Source organism: Pan paniscus, chromosome 3 (genome assembly GCF_029289425.2).
Source record: "Pan paniscus chromosome 3, NHGRI_mPanPan1-v2.0_pri, whole genome shotgun sequence".
Taxonomy (NCBI): domain Eukaryota; kingdom Metazoa; phylum Chordata; class Mammalia; order Primates; family Hominidae; genus Pan; species Pan paniscus.
In genome coordinates, this window is record NC_073252.2 from 130,902,994 (window position 1) to 130,921,369 (window position 18,376).

Consider the following 18,376-nt stretch of genomic DNA (forward strand, 5'->3'; position numbering starts at 1 on the left):
TGTCAAAAGATATACAACATATATTCATAGTATTAATATTTATCATAAATTTGGAAAATAATTCTAATGTCCATCAATAAAACAATTAAGAAATAGTGGCATATTCAAGCAATGGATTGCTATATGGCAAGGAAAATGAACTATTAAATCTTTGTGCTACAACATGAATATATCTCACAGACAATGCTGAGAGAAAGAATCAAGACACACAAAAAGACAGCTGTAGAGTTTCATACATAGAAAAGAAGCAACAGCAGCAATAGTAACCTCTGATGTAAGAAGTCAGGATAAAGATTACTCTTTGGAATTGACAGTGACTCCAAAAGGGTCAGCGTAATGTGGAACACTGCTGGAATGCTGGTGAAGTTCTGTTTCTGCATCAGGTGGTGGTTCCACAAACGTGCTTTTCTCGTGTGAAAATTCGAGACTAACATTTAAATTTGGTGTACTTTTTCTGGAAGTATATCATAGTTCAGTAAACATTTATACCAAACAACTTAAAGATAAAATACAAGTTACAATTAATAAATATCCAAATTTGAAATCATATTATTTCAATAAATGTAATTTTATGCATTTATTTTTAAATTTTATTAAATATTAATGTGTATTTTATAAGACAATGTTATTTGCAATTTAAATGTTCAATGGTCATTTCATTGTCAATGATTTTACCTGTCTTTCATGTTTTGTGTAGAGGACACATACATAATTTCAAGATAATTTCAACTGTTGAGAGTTGCAAAATGTTTCTTTTTTTGCTTTGTGTAACATTAGTGAATGTGTAACTCTAAACCACGAATTGCAGCCCCAAAAGAAAGAAGGTCTGCACTATTTAACTTGATATGCCATTGTGCAAAACCTATTGCTCTGGTCCTTTCTGAAGGAAAGATTTGCCAAGTTAATTAATGTGTCTTCTATTTTTCCTTTGCACTTCTGCTTCTCAGATCCTCCTTGTGCTCAAGAGCAAAGTCCATATCCAACAAAGGGAGCAGCCCAATCTATACATTTCATAATGAATGTGGTCACCTTTTTGGTTTAAAACATAGGCCAAGAGATGTGAAGAATGTTTTTCTGGAATCTGAAAGGTGTAGCAAAGTATCTGTCTAGTGCAATGGGTTGTCATATGGCAGCAGTGGGAGCTGTATTCCGCCAGCAGATGTGCCAGGGATGTACGTGTTTGAGTGTGTTCACACAGGCTCCCAAGAACTGTTAAATTTTCAAAAATTTTGCAAGCCAATTTTTAATATAGATACTACTAGAAATTGAACTTTATAAACTTATATTTGAATAAATTATATTAAAAGTAAAGGAATATTCAAAATTCATCAATTCCTAATTACTTTAATACAGTTTGCTGTTTTATATGCTCTTGAGATTATTTATCTCATCTCACCTGTGAGATGGGGCTACCATATAATGGTGTGCACTGTGCATGTCCTCCCACACTAGAAGCTTGAAATTAGCCATGTTGGGAGAATTTACATAAAAAAACAGGGCGAATACTATAGATCAGGGTTTCATTTACTGTCTTGTTGTCTAGACTTTAAAAAGTCATAGAGAAAATGTTAATAACGTGCATTAAGCCTAAAAATGTGTCTTGTCTGTAGCTATTACCTTGCTAGTAGAAAAAAAAATGAGAAAATATTATTCCATTATTCTAAACCTATTATCTAATTCGGCAAAGAAGTTGCTCACATCACTGATGAACAAGTGAAGTTCAAATACATGTCTGTGTTATTTCACTGTCTTATTAATGTAAATGAAAATATCAACCAACATTCATGCCAGGACTACACTTGTTAGTGAATACACTTGTAAGCTGGCTCCATATACAGGAGTTCAGCAAAAGTCAATGAAAACATTCTATGAAAAGCAATCAGCTATACAGAATTTACAATAAATAATATTGAATATTTTATTATTATTTGTAACTTGTGTTACACAACCTTTATATCAATAAAATTTATGATAAACATATTAGTGTGTATATATACATATATACACATTTGTGTGTATATGTATCTATATAAACATATACATACATGCATTTTTGAGAGCCTATTGAACATTTACGACCATAACAGTTAGAGACATCCAAGTGTTATCTAATAAATTAGATCTAATAATACTTTTTTTTTAATTGTCATGCAAAGGATCTTCCAAAGTCATCGCCAAGAGAAGGATCCCTTTTGACAGGATCTAGGATTGGTACCCATTATGAAGGTTCAGTAACTCTCCTAAGACCCATAATTAGTAAGTGGCCATAGGAGGCTCTAAAACCAGAAAGTCTTAACTCCAGAGGCTACTTTTTGACTCTGCAATCTTTCATGAGAGCACAGCATTCATCTCAGGAAAGCACAAATGTTTTAATATTAGAAAATAAGAGCAAATAAGACTTTTTTAATTGTACATGCATTTATAATAACTCTTGAAAATAGAAAATAAATAACTTTATAGTGTTTAACTACTAAAACTTACAACAAGCCTCTCACTGATATTTAGTACTAATACTTAGAAGCATTTTATTTAACATTAGATGCAAAACAATACTTTTTTAAAAAATTGCACATGCATTTAAAATAATAAAAAATTCTTGAAAATAGACAAGAAATAACTTTATAGTGTTTAACTACTAAAACTTATAGCAAGCATCTCACTTATATTTAGTAGCATTTTATTTAATATTAGGTACAAAACAAGATTTACCACTCTCTCCCACAGTAATCAATATTTTGTTGGAATTAGCAAAGGCTTTATGAAAGCAAGTACAAATGAGTAGTTTAAAAATTTTATTGTAATAATAATTGTATTTGCTTTATGCACACATGATATTATTGTCTACTAGAAAATCCAAAATACTAAGCCAATGGTAGAATCACTAAGGAGTTGGGCAAAGTTCTTAGTGAGGCAATATCAGATACTGGTAAATATTTCAGGCTGGATGCAGTGGCTCACGCCTGTAATCCCAGCACTTTGGGAGGCCGAGGCAGGTGGATCATGAGGTCAGGAGATCGAGACCATCCTGGCTAACATGGTGAAACCCCATTCTCTACTAAAAATACAAAAAATTAGCTGGGCGTGGTGGTGCCCACCTGTAGTCCCAGCTACTCAGGAGACTGAGGCAGGAGAATTGCTTGAACCCAGGAGGTGGAGGTTGCAATGAGCCAGGATCGTGCCACTGCACTCCAGCCTGGGCAACAAAGCGAGATTCCGTCTCAAAAAAAATTTTTTTTTAAAGTAAAAATAAAATAAAATAAAATAAAATGGATTTCAAGCTCTGGAGACAAACTGCATGGATTCAAATAAAGCTTTACTCTTATATGACTTAGCACATGTTACTTAAGCTCTTTGTACCTCGATTTTCTTACCTGTGTAATGGAGATAATAACGGTCTCTTCCCATAAGAATATATAATAAGTTGATATATGGATGGAACTTTGACAACATCTGTCACATAGTAACCACCATATAACTCGTTGATTGTTATTTTTATTACTAAATACCCACAATAATATTCAAAAGTGAAAATAAATAACACACCCATGGTTACAAGGATGTGTAAATTCATATCATAAAAATGTCTATTTTCTACAAGTTAGTCTACAAATTTCATGCAATTCAAATTCAAATCCCAAAAGTGATTTTCAAAGCTGACAACTGAACCACAAATCTCTATGGAAGAATAAAAAGAAATGCACAACCAAGACAAATTTAAAACTACATCATTAGAAGGAGCACTTCTTCCTGTCAATATCAGAACACTATATTAGTACCAATTGTATGATACTGGCACAGGAATAGACAAGCAAATAATGAACAAATCAGAGAGCCACGATTCATATCCTCATATATAAATATTCATATCTAGTAACAGTACCTTTATAAATAATTAGGGAAATGCCACAATATCTATTCAATGGATTATGTTGGAACAATTGATTACATGATTACATGAGAAAAATAAGTAAATTTGTTCTCTATATATCATATAAAATAAATTTTATTTATGATGAAACTGAGTGACAACACTCAGAGATAGAACACTGTATCAGGTCAAACTCAATCCTACATTAGTGTCTGATAAAGGTCTATAAATGAAAAAATAATCCTTCTCCTGCTGCTAATATATTCTCATTTTATGTTAAGGAGAGATTCAACAGAAAGTTGAGAGAGGTGATTAGGATATTACTTTATGATTCCATGCATATGTTTTTAAATTCATGACACTCTAGGAGAACTGTAAATCTACTTGTGAGCATTTGTAGTTACAGGTGAAATTCAGATAGATCCCCATTAGTGAACATCTGTTTTGTTTTTACAACTTTTTTCCCTTTCATCTGATAGATGAACCTCTATTTCATAAATAGGACTGACTCATTGTGTGGTTCTGATGTGTCTCCTACCACAAAATTAGGAGTGTGTCATGAAATTTTCCAAACTCATTGCTTTGGACATGGGCATATGACTCAGGGTGGATCAATTACTGTCCTTTCGAGACTTAGTCTGGAAGAGATATTGGAGAAGCAGAACTCCACTTGCCAGAATATGTGGATTTAATGCATTCTGAGACTGAGTCAGCAAGTTGCCATCTTCACCACAGAGAACCTGTGCAGAAAAGAAATCAACATAGAGGAAATCTAAGCCAAAGGAAAGGAGTAGGACAGATTTCCGATTATATAAAATGCACTTTAATAGATCATGACATAAGCCAGAAATATTCCTTTAATTTAGCTCTTTTCATGCTGAATTTAATTATTTCACTTAAAACTTACTGTTTTCACCATAAAAAATAATTTGGTGATTTAGACATTGAATTAGGACCACATAGTTTTACAAGTATTATTGTAAAATTGATTACAAACAATAATGTGAAGCTAGAAGTAAATGATGTTTCATTCAGGATGAATTTATTAATACATGTGTTTACGGTTACTTCTTCAATAATCTTGTTTTTATTAGGCAAGATCAACTAGCTACTGCAACAAATGGACTCAAAATATGAAATAGCACATAATGGAAATGTATTTCTTGTTTACAAGAGTAAACAGATCAGAGAACAATTCTCCTCCAAATGGCCAACAGATACTCTGCCATCTTCACCCTATGCCATCCAAGACTTCCCTGACAGTCTTCTCCATTCCACTAGACAGGAAGCAAATAAAGCTTAAAGGACCATACATGGGAGTTTTTAATGAGTCAAGTCTAGAAATGATATATATCCACTGTGTTCATACTTCATTGGTTAGACCTCAGGAAATGTCCACACAAAAAAGCAAGAATAGCTAGGAAAAGTCTATTTCTAACATCAATAAGAAGAGAATCAGGATGTTGGTAAGCAGTAAGCAAGTTCTGCAAAAACAGTTATTGTAATAATAAATATTCATGTGTACCTGTTCCCTCAGGTAGTATACGCTCACCCCACGGTAGACAAAACTAAGTCCCATCTAGTTAGTATAATCAGCTCAACATTCAGGATCTGTGGGTATTGAACACTTCTCTCCATCATGACCGGGAGTGGTTGTTGTGGTCCTGCAAAGCATGATATAAAAACAATCAGTCTTATGTATGCTGTCAATGGTAGAGCAGGGATAAGATAACTATAGTAGACAAGTAACATTTAAGAAAGGGAAAAAAGAACACAGAACACACACCTGATAATAATAACCATACAATCCTGCTGGGTAGGTCTTACAAAGCACCCCTACTGAGACATACATGATTTGCCCCTCTGTGGGGAAAGTTCCTTAATGAGATCCACATTCCTGGCTAAAAGTTACTTCCTTGTTTATTGTTCTCCATGACCTCAGGTTCTGCTCCCTGGGAAACACTTGCTTGTTCTTTACCCTTGGGAACTATCCATCTTATACTCGTTGTTTCTTTCTTATGAAAATGTAGGGGCCAGAGGATTGCTTTGAGTGTAATTTTCCTCCTAGCTCAGGATTTCTTTGAGAAAACAATTTCCTCAAAAACTTAACAGACTTTGGATGTATTTCTTTCAAGTCAATTTCATGTGCTAATAAGCTATTCACAAAGATCCTTCGTAGACAAAACTCTAGAATCTAACTACTTTTTTCTCCTTTGCCCCTTTCAGGAGATCATTATTTCAAATTACCAGGGATAGTTATTAGAAAATAGGCTTAAGTAGGAATATCATACGCTGAATCTGGTGATTATTTTAAGGCTTATTCACATTATCTGAGAAATTTTAAGACCTCCGTCTTTTACGTAAATCTCTCTTCAATTTGATTTCATAGTTTTTAAAATCTAGAAATAGGTGTTTCCAATCATATGTACCTACTAATTTTTCTCTATTCACTTCTATTTTTTTCTGTACATTGGTCATGTTTTCCTAAGATTTTGCTTTTCTTATAGCTCCCTGCTAAAAGAAAGAAAGAATATAACGTAGCTTCTTTAAACAATAACAAACATACACGAGAAAATGACTAAAAGCGATAAATTTTGGCTGGGCTAATAAAAAAAGCATGGCAACTTATGTCAGGTGGAAGGATAGACACATAGATACACTAGAGATTTAAATAAAATCATATTGTATAATAAACAAATTTTATGTCAACAGTTTTGAAAAGTTAAGTGAAACTGAATATATATTTTTTAAATATAAAACTGATTAAGAAAAAAATAAAGCCTCACTTGTACTATAATAACTATTAAATAAACTAGCATAGTAATTAAAAAAAGAAATCCAAAAATCACCAGGCCTAGATTTTTGTATAGGCCAATTCAAACAGACTTTCAAGGATAAGATATTTCAATACATAGGGCAATTTAGAGACTAGATAGAGTGCATATACCTTACTTTGAAATTGATACAAAAAATAAACGTTTCTCGTTTATGAACATACCTATAATAATCCTAAAAACAGTATTAGAAAATCAAACCAAGAGTAGCATAAAGAAATGCAACATGACCAAGTTGAGTTTATTTTACAAATATGAATGTACAGTAATATACTAAAAGAAAAAATATAAAATCATCCCAATAAATGTAGAAAAGTTATTTGCTGAAATTTACACATAATAATATTGTCAACAAGTGAAAACTTAGTGCACTAGGAATAGAAAGGCACTTACACAGGCTGACAAAAGGGATGTTCAAATAATCACCTAAAGCAAACCTTATTTTTAATGAGAAACAGTTACTATCATTAACTTGGAAGTAATATAAAATACAAGTATGCTTGTTATCATCACTTTTATTCAAAATCTTACAGAGGTCTGCCACAAAAAAGGGGGAAAGAAAATCACTGGAAAAAAAAAGAAACAAAATTCTAATTATTCGAAATTCATATAATTGCCAGAATTGCAAACTAAAAAATAATCAGATAAGTTACTAGAAGTGGTAAGCATTCAGTAACAGGGCTTATCAAAAATTAAATGTATTTCAAGCACGAAGTAGCTAGGTAATTTATTTTAAATAGCATTATAAATAGCAATACACAGTGTGAAATGCTAAAAATAAACTTAACAAAAGAAGAAACAGCCATAATGCAGAAGATGTTAAGATAATATTGAAAGAGAGTTAAGAATCCCTAAATAAAGTCTTATTTATATTCATGGAAAACAAAGATAAACACACTATCATGAAGATGTCAATTCTCTCCCAAGAAATAGATAGAATATATGAAATTCTAATTCAAATTCTAGTATTTTCCCCCTCTGTAACTGGAAAATGTATTATAAACTTCATGTGAAAGAGCAAAATGCCAAAAACATAGCCAAGATACTCTTCTTGAACTCTTGGGTTCAAGCGATCCTCCTGCCTTGGCTTCCCAAAGTGTTGGGACTATAGTCTGAGCCACCATGTCCAGACCTGATAGTCTTTTTTATTTTAAATTTTTAGTTCAGGAGTACATGTGCAGGTTTGTTACATAGGTAAATTTCTGTCATGTGGCTTTATTGTACAGGTTATTTCATCACCCCAGTATTAAGCTTAGTGCCCATTAGTTATTTTTCCTGATCCTCTCCCTTCTCTCAACCTCTACCCTCTATAAGGCCCCAATGTGTGTCGTTCCCCTCTATATGCCCATGTGGTCTCATTTACCTCTCACTTATAAGTGCAAGCAGTATTTGGTTTTCTGATCCTGCATTAGTTTGCTAAGAATAATGGTCTCCAGCTCCATCCATGTCCCTACAAAGGACATGATCTCATGTTTTTTATGGCTGCATAGTATTCCATGGTGTATATGTACCACATTTTCTTTATCAAGTCTGTCATTGATGGGAATTTAGGTTGATTCCATGTCTCTGGTATTGTGAACAGTACTGCAGTGCACACTTGGATGCATGTGTCTTTGTAATAGAATGATTAATATTCCTTTGCGTATATACGCAGTATTGGGTTCTGGGTTTGCTGGGTCAAATGCATTTCTATCTTTAGGCCTTTGAGGAATCACTGCATGGTCTTCCACAATGGTTGAAAGAATTTACACTCCCACCAACAGTGTATGAGCATTCCTTTTTCTCTACAACCTGGCCAGTATCTGTTATTTTTTGACTTCTTAATAATAGCCCTTCTGACTGGTGTGAGATGGTATCTCATTGTAGTTTTGATTCGCATTTCTCTAATGATCAGTGATGTTAAGCTTTCTCTCATGATTGTTGGTTGCATGTATGTCTTCTTTTGAAAAGTGTCTGTTCATGTCCTTTGCCCACTTTTTAATGGGGTTGTTTGTTTTTTCCTTGTAAATTTAAGTTCCTTATAGATTCTGGTTATTAGACCTTTGTCAGATGCATAGTTTGCAAAATTTTTCTCCCATTTTGTAGGCTGTCTGTTTACTCTGTCCCTAGTTTCTTTTGCTGTGCAGAAGCACTTTAGTTTAATTAGATCTCATTTGTCAATTTTTGCTTTTGTTGCAATTGCTTTTGGCAACATTGTCATGAAATCTTTGCTCGTGTCTATGTACTAAATGGTATTGCCTAGGTTGTCTTCCAGGGTTTTTACAGTTTTGGGTTTTACATTTAAGTATTTAATCCATAAGATAGTCTTGAACAAACAAAATGTTAGAGATGGGGTTATGGTCTTTTAGCTATAAAGAGTTTTTATTTTAAAAAGTCATTATTAAGGAATATATTATTGATGAAAGATGACCAATGAAACAGAAAAGAACACAGAAGCATCTGTCCTTAATATATTATAAGAAAATGGCATTTTACATCAGTGGAAAATTTAGGTTCTATTTTACAAATAGTACTAAAAGAATTAATTTTCCCTATGATTTTAGGGATGTTTTCACAGTTGTTGAAATCACATATATATATAAACATATACATATAATCATGTATTAATGATTATAGTAATATACAGAAAATAAGAAATTAAAAGAAAAAAGGAAAGGAAATATCACTTATTAGCATAAACTTGAAATTAAAAACTAATGAAAACATCACAAGAAAGACTAATCAAAACTCATGATTAAATTTAGGTACAAAATTTAGGTACAAAATATAGACAAACTGAGGTCAATCAAAGTTTAAAAACAATAACAATAAAATAGCTATGCCAAAGTGGGGTTCATTCCAGGAGTGCAAGTATGTTTATTTATGTTTACAGATCAATTAATATAATTCATTACATCAGCATATTAATGAAAGGAAATCATATGGTCCTCTCAATAGAAATGGTGATAAAATTAAACATCCATCCATTACTTTAAAAAAATCTATTGGCAAATTAGAAAAATAAATTGACTTCCTAAACTTGATAAAAAGCATGCAAAAACAAACAACCGACAAATAAAAACATAATTAAGACATTTTCTCTAAGATCAAGGAGAAGACAAGGTAGCTGGTGATTGCCTTTCCTATTCTGAAGAGTATAGGAGTACAAGCTATGGCGGTAGGCAAGAACAACACAGAATGCTTAAAAATGGAAAGAAAGAAAACAGGCTGTTATTCAAAAATAAGAAGATATACTATATCATAAATACAATTGAAACCACAGTTAAAATACTATAACTACACAAGATTTTATAAAGGTTGTAGAGTACAAACCAATATATAATGAATAGCATCAATAGAACAAAATGACTTCTTACAAATTAATAATTTTTTAAAAATAAGAAAATGAGCAAATTGTGTAAACAGACTATTTACAGAGAAAGAAATGTAAAGTGCCAGTATATGTGTGTGTGTATACATATATATACATATAAAAAAATATATATTTTTTAAATGCTCAAATTTACCAATCATCAAGGATATACAAATTAAATCAATATAAATATTTTTCACATATTGACTGATAATACAACTAAGGTCATGTATTGGTAAGAATTTATAGAAATGTGCATTCTCATACATATTTGATGAAAATGTCCATTAGTAAAATCCATTTGAAGGATAGTTAGATGGTACATCATAAAATTAGAATGTCCCTAACTTTAGATAAAGCAATTCAAATTTCTGGAAATCTATCCAACATTAACATTTACACAGGAGAACACAGGCATATTCATTCATGCATGAATGCATGCATTCCTTACTAAGTGCCTCCATATACTAGAACCTATCCTAGGTTCTGCAGAATTAAAAGAGAATAAGACAGAGAAGGACTTACCCTAACATGCTGGAAAGATTCCATACTAGAAGAATATGGATGATAACAAATCAATAAAGAGCATAATAATTAATATGATCATAAAAAATTAAAAGAAATAATGACTAAGAGTTTTCCTTTTCCGAGGCATTAATACATGTATTGATGAGCAGGGGACACCATCATTCCTGAACAGATTGATGGCAGTTGTCTTGTGAGGGTATGCAACGGAGTAAGTTCGCTGTTCATAGTGGAAAAAATGAAGCCCCAGCAGAGGCCATGTGAGTAAAGCATATGGAATTAACACAAATGCTGAAGGACAATAGGTCATTACAGTATACTGACTTGCAGAAATTTGTGGCACCCTCCCTCTCCATCTCAGTCTATTCACGTGTACCGACTCCCTGCTGCCCAGACTATAATCTTCCTAAGAACAAGAGTCATGTCTGTCTGTCTTCTCTAAACCCAGTACTTGGCATACCTTAGTAATAAATAACTTCATGTATTTATATAATTATTAACTCATATAGGGTTTACTGTGTGTGCCAGCCATAATTCCTAATGTTTTAAAAATAAGAAATGAAAACTCAATCATTTGTGCCTCATAACAACTTGATCAGGTTGCTTTATTTTTATCCCCCTTTCACAATTGAGGAAATGGAAGCAAAGGGAGGTAAAGTAACTTAATCAAGGTCCAATGTGGTAGAGACAGGACTGTACACTCAGGACATCTGGCTATAAAGAACCTGCTTTTAACCACTATTCTATGCTGATTAATAGATTGCTGCACTCACTTTCTTACAAACAGTTAAACTTCCTGGAACTACATCTACAGAAACCTTTCATTCTGGAAGAGAGCCTCTGCTTAATTTAAAGACTCATTCAAGAGTTTTCCCTCTCCATCAAGCGGTAGGGGGAGGCAGAGGCTTGCCTCCCATGGTACATTTACACTGCAACTTTTAGAGAAATTATTTGCTGATTCAAAATGGAAACGAACAAAGGCAGCCTAAAACCTCTTGACTTGAAGTTTTAAAAAATTATTGCTGTATTCATTTAGCCTAAGAAAGAACAACACAATGGTTAAATTTAAGTATATCCAAAGAAAATTCCAATTAAATTACATCGTGGGGATTTTAATGATCATCCCACTAAATTTTTTTAATATAACTTTCCTTACTAGCCAGTAAAATATTTTTCATTCAGAAGAGTTGAGTGATCTGTCTTATGAATAATAGTAAATACACCTCACATTTATTTTAGAATGTCAGAAAACAGCTCAGTTGACAACATTAATAGAGTGGAAAATCCATGATCGCAGGAGTTTCATGTCAAATATGACAACCTTCTAAATTACTTGTCAAAGTTGACCTGCACACAAGCTTAGATGAACTAAGTTAGGCAAGTTAACAGTGAGTATAAAAGTGAAATACATCTCAGAATTTCAATGATAGTGATCACTGAACAAACCTTGGGATTGAAAGAACTACCATTTGGTAAAGAAAACAGAGGAAAAGCTCATCTATTCCTGTAACTATTTAAGAATTAAAAACATATTTAGACCCAGTTCAGAGAAAAGAGGCCTTTAAAACATATTTAATGTAACCATGCACATAAACACAATGAGGGTTTGTTTTGATTTATTGTCAGACAAAAGGAAGTATTTTCAATAGTGATGCCAATAAAAAATCTGTGTGGTAGAAATCAAAAATGATACTTACAATTAAGAATATTAACTCATTTCCTAAATTCAAACAAATTTTTGAAATCTGGGACTAGTTTTACGAGATAATCCATCAAGGAATTATTGGCAGCAGCAGGTACTGGTATTCCTCATAGCTCTATAATAGCTAGCTGTGCTATACACCCACAAGGTGTATAGTTAGAGGGAAATAAAAAAGTAAAGTAAATAGCTGTCATTTATCGAGCAGAATCTAACAGCCATGACATACTGTATTAGCTATTTTAAAATATCATTTCATTTAATGCTCAGAAGAAACTCCAGTAGACAAATAGATTAGTGTGCATACTTCAGTATGCTAGTTCGGTATAATTTTCCAGCACTGGCAAGGAAATTTTACTTTATAAACAATTCTGGATCAGAAAACATATTGCCTACCTATTGCATACTTCCTATCAGTACCTCAATAAAGAGTCTAAAGTGCATTGATATTCAGTAAATGTTCTTAGTATATTAAAAACTTGTTTAGTATATTAAAATCCTTAAAGAAGGGTATCAATATTTTATACGTGGTCTTTTAGTCCTTCAGTTTCTCAATTCAAATAATAAAGAACAAGTTATAGCTTACATCCTTTTTCAAAGAGAATTAAGAGATAAAGCCAACGTAGTAGCACGTGGCTGTAATCCCCAATACTCAGGAGTCCGAAGCAGGAGGAATGCTTGAGTCCAGGAGTTCGAAGCTATAGTGCACTGTGATTCCACCTCTTAAGAGCCATTGCACTACAGCCTTTAACCCATCTCTTAAAAACCCACCTCTTAGAAAAAGAGAAAGGAAAGAGAATTAAGATATAAACAATGTATTTGTAGTTAAAAATACCTAGTTATATTTTTCTAGATGACTTTAACAAACATTTATATAGGTCCTATTATATAAATGCTGGTCACTATGCTTGGCACTAGAATCTACCTACATCAGGACTTCACATCTAGTATTGGCATGTGTGTCCATCCACGCGTGTATATTCTACAAAGCTAATACTCACCAAATAAAATAATATGTCTAATATATGTATGGTTGGGTAAACTTTAGTATATTAATTATTGCTCTTTTCCCTCTCCCAGATTGTTACCTTTTTTCTGCCTCTTCTTCAAGAAAGTAGTATGCCTCAAGCCTCATGTACTTGGAATAGGTATATAACTAAAAATAAATTAAAATTAGCTTGTCAGAATTCTGAACACTTGTTTTGTAAGTCCTATACCTACTGAGAATAATAGTTTTTGTGGCAAGATAATAAGAGTCTTGGAAAAGCAAGAAGTAAGTTGAGGTTCCCCTTAAACTATTGTTTGGTGGGGCCCAGAGGTACAGATCCAAACAGTAATGGGACATTGCTTCAAGGCCTCAAAGAAGAATGTTCGTTGGCTGGTCACCAGGCACAGCAGAGATTTGACACTTCACACATGGCATGGGAACAGCTAAAAAGTGTTAGTTGAATAAACCACTGTAAGCACAGGCAGTGAGAATGTCAGTATGGACCATCACCAGTCATCAGAAACTCCTGTCCATTCCTTGCACACAAAGGAGGCATCTCAGATTCTGAATGGACATTAGGCTGGGGAAGGAGAACCTACCACACTGGAGATATAATTTCCTGTAAATTTAGAAAGCCAGAGTATAATAGTAAAAATCAAATTTATTTAAAGGAAATAAAGTAATACTTTAAACACATCTTGGCTTGCAAACTGTAATTAATACCTGACTGGTTGTGAAATAGGAAAAGTATTTGTGAAGTACATTAAAAGAAAAATATAAGCAAGTGATAAATGTATCACAGGGAAAGTGACATCTGAGTAATGTTTGGAAGATGAGTGAAAGCTTCCTTAGCAGAGGAATTACACATGCAAAGTTACAGATAACTCTAACACCATACTTTGACTTAGATATCATCAGAAATCCATTAGTGTAGCACTGGAATGTAAAAATTCACAAGCAACTGATCATAAGAGATGTGAAGCTGAGAGAAAAGCAAGATGTATTGAATCAGCAGGATAATATTTTTCAGTAGCAGTGGTTCTCAAAGTATGGTCAAAGGACTCCTAGAGATTCCAACACTTTTTCGGGGGATCCACAAGGTCAGAAGTATTTTTCTTCTAATAATAAGGCATTATTTGCTTTTAACACTCTTCTTCTCACACAAGAATGCAGGGGAAATTTCTAAAGGCTACATGACATACGACATGACAACAGACCGATGCAGGAGATATACAAATCCATGAATCTCCTATTGAGGCAGACATTAAAGAGATTTGCAAAGATGTAAAACAATGCCACTTTTCTCATTTTTGTTTCAAAACTGACATTATTTTCCATAATATTTATGTTAATATGCAATAAAAATGTTTTGGAAATGTTTGTTTCAATTTCTAATACAGTAAACATTGTTAGATAAAAGCCAGAAAAACAAACTTTAAAAAAGTGTTTGGGGTTGGTCTCAACAACTTCTAATAATGTAATTTCAGACCAAAAAGTGTGAGGACCCATACTGAAACTTAAGAACTAAGTATAGAGGCTTCATATTTCTTAATGCTAAAATAACTAGTATGATAAAAGGGAAAACATAAATAGTCATCCTGGTCATTATACTTGACTATTGAGTTGCTATGGGTAAAGGGTGCCAATACATTGACAGTTAAGACAGCTACGAAAGTAGATGATAAAGATGTAAAATGGAGCTGAAAAGTAGTATAAATAATATTCTTTTAAAAGTAATCAAGTTTTAATCAAATATGTCATTTCTATTAAAATAGGCTGTCATGGCTGTTTCCTCACTGCAATTATTATTGCTAAAGAAAGAGAAGACAATGACAAGAGAAGGAGGATGAGAAGGCAGAATAGGAGGAAAAAAAATTAAGCTTTTGCATGCTGATTAGTACTTTAAGTGAAAATATTCGGTTGATCATCATAAAGAATAAAGACTAAGAAGAAAACTCTTGTTTTTAGTGTCCAAAATGAATATTCTCTAGGATAAATTAATTGAATCAAAAATAGCCTGTTCCAAGTTTATGTTAGGAAATGCTACATGAGGGCAATAAATGTTTGAATATTTGATACCTGATATGGTTTGGCTCTATGTCCGCACTCAAATCTCATCTCCAGTTGTAATCCTCACGTGTTGAGGGAGGGACCTGGTAGTAGGTGATTGGATCATGGGGGTGGTTCCCCCCGTGCTGTTCTCTGCTGATATAAGTTCTCAGGAGATCCAGTGGTTTAAAAGTGTGGCACTTACTTCTTCACTCTTTCTCTCCTGCCACTATGTAATACATGCCTTACTTCCCCTTTGCCTTTCACCATGACTGTAAGCTTCCTAAGGCCTCTCCAGTCATGTGGAACTATAAGTCAATTAACTTTTGCTTATAAATTACCCAGTCTCAGGTCATGTCTTCTTGGCAGTGTGAAAACAGACTAATACAAAACCAATACAAAATTAATATAGATGTTTAATTTTATTAAAAAATTGTCATTAATGAATATGACCACCCTTAGGTTAGCAATTTTATAAATATTTCTAACACTACTATTCTGAAGAGTGGGCATATTGGTTTATGGCTTAATAATTCAAGGACTATTTTGCTAACCCAGGTATCAAAGAATGAAACTAACAGTTAATTTGATTTGGAACAAATATGGTTATTTGTAATAATTTTACAACATAATAGACAACAAAAATTGCTCAGTCCAAACAAAAACTAGGATAGAGAATATACCATCTTGGTTAATGTTTTCATTGTTTTGTAGAAATGCTCATAAATAAGTCTATAAATTATATATCTATAAATAAATATACTAAGACAACAATGCAATACCACCACCTCTCTGCCACACACCTATTAGAATGGCCACAATCCAGAACACTAACAACACTAAATGCTGTTTACTATGCGGAACAACAGACACTCTCATTAATTGCTGATGTGAATACAAAATGATACAACACTTTGAAAAACAGTTTGGTGGGTTCTTATAAAACTAAACACACTCTTACCACACAATCCAGAAGTCATGATCCCTTGGTATTAATCCAAAAAAGTTTAAAACTTATGTCCACACAAAAACATACACAAAGGTGCTTATATTAGCTTTGTTCATAATTGCCAAAACTTATAAGCAACCAAGATGTCAGTCAGTAGGTGAATAGATGAGTAAATGGTGGCACATCCAGACAAAGTAATGCTACTCTATGCTAAAAAGAAATGAGCTATTAAGCCATTAAAAAAAATGGAGGAAACATAAAAGCATTTACTAAGTAAAAGAAGCCAGTCTGAAAAGGCTATTACTCTTTAATCCTAATTGTTTGACTTTCGGGAAAATAGAAAAAGTATGGAGACAGTAAAAAGATCAGTAGCGGCTGGGCACGGTGGCTCACAATGCCTGTAATCCTAGCACTTTGGGAGGCCGAGGCGGGTGGATCACGAGGTCAGGAGTTCAAGACCAGCCTGACCAACATGGTGAAACCCTGTCTCTACAAAAAATACAAAAAAATTCGCTGAGCGTGATTGTGCACGCCTGTAATCCCAGTTACTCAGGAGGCTGAGGCAGGAGAATCGCTTGAACCCGGGAGGTGGAAGTTGCAGTGAGCCGAGATCACACCACTGCACTCTAGCCTGGGTGACAGAGCGAGACTCTGTCTCAAAAAAATAAAAATAAATAAAATAAAAAATAAAAAAATAAAAAAAAATCAGTAGCTGCCAAAGGTTACGAGGGAAGGAAGATGAACAGGCAGAGTGCAGAGGATGTTTAGGGCAGTGAAACTACCCTGTATAATACTATAATGGTGGATATATGCCATTACAAATCTATCCAAACCCACAGAATGCACACCACCAAGTATAAACCCTAATGTTAACTATGGGCTACAGCTGATCATGATGTCACTGTAAGTTCATCAATCATTACAACTTTGTTGGACAATATTGATAATGGGGAGGCTACACATGTGTGCGAGCAGTAGGTATACAGGAAATATCTTTACTTTCTACTCTGTTTTGCTGTAAACCTAAAACTGCTCAAAAAATTAAAGTCTATTAAAATAAATAAGTGTAAATAAAATCTCTGTATTTTCTACTCAGTTTTGCTGTAAACCTAAAACTGCTCAAAAAATTAAAGCCTATTAAAATAAATAAATAACTACAAAAAAAAATTTATCTTGGTTTTTATTTACTAAGTTAGAAATCGTAGTAATTTCTTGTAAGATTTAAAAACAATAGGAGTAAACTCAATAACCTCAGTAATGTCATCTTCCTATTAAAAAGAAAATAACAAGAAGACTAAGAGGCAGGATGATAAACTTTTTTTTACTCATGATCAATGTTTTAAGAAAGGGGACTAAATTAGGCAAAAATTATCATATAATACTTTGTTGAAACAAACACCTTCTAAGAACCATATTTGATTAGGTTAAGTGAAAAAAACAAAATAGAATTTCCACTGTTGCAATGTTGCCAAAATTTGAGCCTAATTTCTTGATAAATATATCTAAAAGAGTAAAGCATTAAAGTCAGTATGGTGCTTTGATAACAATTAGAGGAGAGTATGATGACACAGTGTTGGTTGTTGTTGTTTTAATTTAACATTTTTGTGTGTCAACAACGTGCTTCCATTTTGACAGTGTTTCACCCAGTACAAAATCTACAAAGAATCTTAAAGAGTATTTTCTTTAGATGTAGTTCACAGAATACAAATGAACATAATAAATATTGATGTTTCCTTTTCTGCAAGGTATTTTTACTTTTATAATATCTTTTATCTAATTTCTACTGTATTCATATTCTGTCAGATTAGCCTCACCTCATTAGAACACAATAATACATCCATGAAAGTAGAGATCAGAAATAATAAACAAGAACAAAAACAACCTAAAAACTCTCAATTGACTTAACATTTGTGAAGGACTATTTCACTGATAAATAAGTTTCCTGAGTATTGAAAAGCTTGCTACCATCACCACATAAATAGAGATAACCCAGTGATGAAATGGCTGGTATTCACATCAAAACCAAGAGTACATACTAGTTTTGAAAGAAAATTGGAAATATATAACGTTTTATACAATGCAAAATGACATTTTTACGAAGACATACAAGTG

The 18,376-nt window shown here is 33.1% G+C and overlaps 1 long non-coding RNA gene across 8 annotated transcripts in view; it reads right to left on the reverse strand.

Moving 5' to 3' along the window:
- Positions 1–2,350: 2,350 nt before the first annotated feature.
- Positions 2,351–18,376, reverse strand: part of LOC129397632 (uncharacterized) — a 55,440-nt gene continuing 39,414 nt past the window's right edge. For 7 of the 8 annotated variants that reach the window (XR_010112031.1, XR_010112028.1, XR_010112027.1 and 4 more), the window contains 2 exons: positions 5,394–5,532; positions 2,351–4,608 (listed from right to left, as the gene is read on the reverse strand). This is a non-coding gene — a long non-coding RNA (uncharacterized LOC129397632). Of the gene's footprint in view, positions 4,609–5,393; positions 5,533–10,579; positions 10,605–18,376 lie in introns of all 8 variants that reach the window. The other variant, XR_010112030.1, reaches the window with a different exon arrangement.